This window comes from Lactuca sativa, chromosome 6, assembly GCF_002870075.4.
Source record: "Lactuca sativa cultivar Salinas chromosome 6, Lsat_Salinas_v11, whole genome shotgun sequence".
NCBI lineage: Eukaryota > Viridiplantae > Streptophyta > Magnoliopsida > Asterales > Asteraceae > Lactuca > Lactuca sativa.
The window spans coordinates 85,136,097-85,140,883 of NC_056628.2; the positions used below are offsets into that span (position 1 = coordinate 85,136,097).

The 4,787-nt window shown below is 34.5% G+C and overlaps 1 pseudogene; it reads left to right on the top strand.

The window, feature by feature from the left end:
* The first annotated feature begins 317 nt into the window (after nt 1–317).
* Nucleotides 318–1,542, top strand: LOC128126822 (F-box protein CPR1-like; annotated as a pseudogene).
* The last annotated feature ends 3,245 nt before the right edge of the window (nt 1,543–4,787 follow it).

Here is a 4,787-nt window from a genome sequence, read left to right on the forward strand (position 1 = left end):
AAATACTTGAGAAAGAAGGTATGTTATTAACACTGATTTCAGTTGGTGTAGCAAAGCAATTATCGAAGATCATGATGTCTCGATGGGATTAGTGATCTTATCGGTATTGATATACTAATCATATATGGTAGGTTTGTAAAAGTCATTTTAGTAAATGAATTTCACTCTATGGTAAAATATCATGGTAATAATTTCTTCGTATCATGTTTCGCATTTATGAGTGTTGATAACTAAAATCCCTAATAAATACCCCATAGAAATAAATTTATCACTATCGTGTGGGTACCCCCCCCCCCCCCCTTTCTTTCCTATCGGATTGCCGACTCTAGGGTTTCGATGGCAGAGCTTCACGATGATGTCCTTCCGCATATACTGAAAAGATTGAATGTGAGGGATCTAATCCGATGCAAAAGTGTATGTAAGTCTTGGGAAATTTTGATCTCTGACTCTGGTTTCACTAAATTCCATATGAACTATAGTTACCAAATTGATTACAAAAACAATGATATAGATAGGAGGATTGTTATGTCAAGGGTCTCTTATCGCAACGGGTCGCGTGTTTGTGTTGTTGATGACAGATTATTTGATGATCGTGATTGTCATCTTCTTGGTTCTTCCAATGGACTTGTATGCATCTCTTCTTTTGCTTCTCAACTTGTAGTAGCTAATCCCTCAACTAGAGAGGTTCAAACACTACAAGAGCCTCAAATTCTTGATACCAAGCATTTATGTTGGGGTTTTGGCTATGATTCATCTACGGATGATTACAAGGTTGTATTAGGGTTCCGTAAACGTGTTGGTTGGACGTGTTTTCAAGTGTTAAGTTTGAAATCAAATGTTTGGAAACTAATTGGAGATGTAAAGTATTCATTTCATAGTAGGATTGGTATCTTATGCAATGGGGCACTTCATTGGATTATGAAAGATTCTTCATCTCCAAATAAGAAGAGAGTCATTGCTTCATTTCGGCTATCTGAAGAAAAATTTATCAAAATTTCCTAACCTGATGATGAGCGATATGAATCTGGTGTTGCTAGCTGCCCAAATATGAATTTAGGTGTTATCGAAGATTGTTTATGCGTATCTCCTTGTGATGGGTTTAATGATAACTTATGGATGCTGAAGAACTACAATGGAAACCTGTCTTGGGAAATGTTTGAAAAGGACTGTGATATGAACTTAGCGTTACAATGCTTGAAAGAGCAGGAACATTACGTTCCTAACAAGAGAAATTTGTGTCGTGATATGCTGTTCTACAAGACTAAGGAATATATTTGTGCCCCTATCTATATGGAGAGTCTTGTATCTCCCTATGTTAATGGGAGGCCAAAGAGAAAGATACAAGAGAGTAATAGCAAGAAGAGTTGTAAGGTGCGTTCATTTTGTTTATCATATAATACAAACTGTGGAATTATATCTGGATACAGAATTCTTATTAATGCTTATGATGATTCCTGTACATCCCTAAAAAACTTTGTTGATCTTGGCCTCATAGCTCAATCTTCATGTTTACTCATGGGATGCTCTCATTTTCTTTTGTAATATATGAGGTCTGCAAAAGGACATTATCTATAGTTTAAAGTTTTGATCATGGAGCATACTTAAAGTTTTGATCGTGGAGCAGACTTAAGTTTACTAGTATTCAAGAGGCTTGGAACTCTTCCTGAATTCACTTATATTCTGTTATGACCAAAGATACCAACTACTAACACTAACCACTCAACTAAGCCTACCTAACTGATCTAACAGTAAAAAGACCTTATTGCCCTCACTGCTCTACTTAACTCTAGTACAAAACGTATTTTTTAGTGCGATGAGGTTTTTTTTTTGGTGCGGTTTTACCCAACGACCGCACCATTAAAACACTTTAGCATTAATAAATCAAGGAACCGCACTAACAAATCCATTTTTTGATGCTATTTTCTTTCAAAGCACTAATAAATGCATTTTTTGATGCTGTTTTTCAAAATCGCATTAATAAATATATTTTTTGATGCTGTTTTCTAAAACCGCACTAATAATAAATGTATTTTTTGATGCTGTTTTCTTAAAAAGAACTAATAAATGCATTTTTTTATGCTACTTTTAAAAATCGCACTAATAAATGTATTTTTTGATGCCATTTTCCAAAACTACAGTAATAGCAAATGCATTTTTTCATGCGGTTTTGGATCGAGTTCCCGCTTTATTTTTGTTCCCGGGCTGAAGCTCATTCCAAAATTTCATTCCCCGCGCGATGCCTTTCTCTTCCCCTTTATATTTCCTTAATCTAATTTCATTTGGCCACACAAACCCTAATATCATCTACTACTGCCGCCCTCGCCAACATCCTTGGGTCCTCTCACCCGTGATGAATCTGAATAATCTTTGAGGAGTCGACCTCCACTATAATCATCTTTGTCCATCGCGCCAGCGTCAAGACTAACATGTATGTTTCTGATTTATAATTTTGATTCATAAAATTACTTAATCTATATGTCTGATACTCTGATTTCTTAAGTTAGGTTGTGGAAGAAAGAATGGGTTGGGCAAAGAAGCTTGTGACGTTCAAAGGAGAGCACATATCTATGCAGGGGAAGATATAAAGGTAGAAAAAACCTAAAAAAAGTAACAATCTCATGTCTTTTATCTACAAAAATTGAATCAAGGCAAGTTTTTTCCTTTGTATTGATAATATTTCTAACCTATGTAATTTACCTTTTAATTAAATGGATTGTATGCCTTTTGATAAAATTACTTTGTAATTTAATTAGCGTCTGAATTCCTACCCAAGTGAGGTTACAGAGTCAAAGGTGGGCATCATCTCCAAAAGTCTGCAAGATACCGAAGAGGGACCATATGAAGATGGTGATAACGAAACTGAACACGTCTATATCAAAAAAAAAAAAACTTGAATATACTTCTGTAGTTAACTTCCTTAACAACTTACATACCTAAAGTTATTATATCAATTTGTAAATAGATACAAGGATGAAAAGGTTAGAAAAGAATGTGTTTTTTATTAAGATAATTTGAATCTTTTGTATGGTTTGTGCCTTTACATCTATTATGATTTTTTGTTGTTTTGTTTCTGTATTGTAAATCAAGCAGTTTATGATATTTTATGTTGCAATTCGTATTGTATTTTAAAAGGCCGTTTATTTTCTAAGGTCGTTCAATAACAGCATCAAAAAATAACTCTATTTTCTAAGGCTGTTTAATAACAGCATCAAAAAATAATTGTGTTTCTAAGGCTGTTTAATAACAACATCAAAAACTAACTCAATAACTCTATTTTATGAAGCTATATTTTATAAGGCGGTTCTGGACAACATCAAAAAATAAGTATCATTTATGAAGCTATTTTTATGAGGCGGTTTTGGATATTTTCTAAGGCGGTTTAAGAACCGCCTCAAAAAACAACACTATTTTATAATGCTATATTTTTTGAAGCGGTTGAATAACCGCATCAAAAAATAAAATAAACCGCTTTATTAAACATGTTCTGTACTAGTGTAAGCCACAACTGACAGGACGAAACGTATGCCTAATAAGAAGTGTAACAGACTCATTACCTTCACCCAGTATACATTTGGCCTTCATTTATTTGTATTCTTGCAATGCACTTCAATTGCAACTATTATTTACTCTTTGAGTCTGATATATATAATGTTGACTGTTCACTGACTTCCCCTTTTGATTTCTCAGTTGATTAAGCGAGACCCTATGCTTCCAGTAGCAAGTGGATAAGTTTTAGGCTGTTGAAGCAGTTTGGATGACATGGCATTGCTTGTTCACTCTGCCATAAAGATAGCTTCTGATAGTTTTTAGTATCATATGTTAATAAATTGTGTTTGATGGATTTCAAAAACTTGTGTTTGATGGATTTCAGAAACGTATGTTTGATGTTTTTAAAGTGTGACGATTTCTTAGTTTCTAGTAATATTCTTACTTTACTCTGATCTTAGAATTCATACTCGAATTCATTTCAACTACAGTGTTTTTTTTGTTCATTTAATTCCACATGCCAAATCAAATGCTCTTAATTCACATCAAAGGGCAGTATAGTATTTTTAAGTATGTCAGGGGCAAAACGCGCAATAAAAACATGTTATAGGGATGGACCAAGTTAAAAAAAAAAACATTAGGGACCAAGCGTGTAGATTATCAAAAACCACAGGGACCATTCGTGTAATTTATCCAAAACAAAATAATAAAATATGTGGGTCACGAAGAAATTTAGAAAAAGGAGGGGTAGTATTGCAACAGTTTAATTTGAAGATATATAGATATGCGCGTGTACTGGCAGCGATGTTGATGTTTATGTGCGACTCCTGAGTAATTTCAAACCCTATTTATGGTTGAAATCCCGCGTTCATCATTAGAAGCTCCACAAACTAAGCTTGATGTTATGTCCTTCCAGATGCTCTATGCTATGGGTGCCATTGAACTGCAGTACAAGTGTTTGATGAAAATCTGCACCAACTTACTTTGGATACGCATTACTGGAGCTCTAGCTTACAGCTGTTGAGCTGTGTATAGCTGTATATAAGATGATACCTTTTTAATAATAAAATTCCTAGTGTTTCTTCGGAATCCTGCCTAAAGTTCTTCCTAATCGTCTCTTCATATTCGGCTGTACTTTTTTCTTCTCTGTTTAATGTGTGAGCATAGCTCATACGCCATTGGTGTTTGAGCCATCCTTATCTGATTCAAAGATGGTTATTAACGCCTAGGGAGCAGTTGGAGGCACTTATTTGTTTATTGAATTCATTGCCACATGAAAGGAGTTCCCTCACTCAGTATGT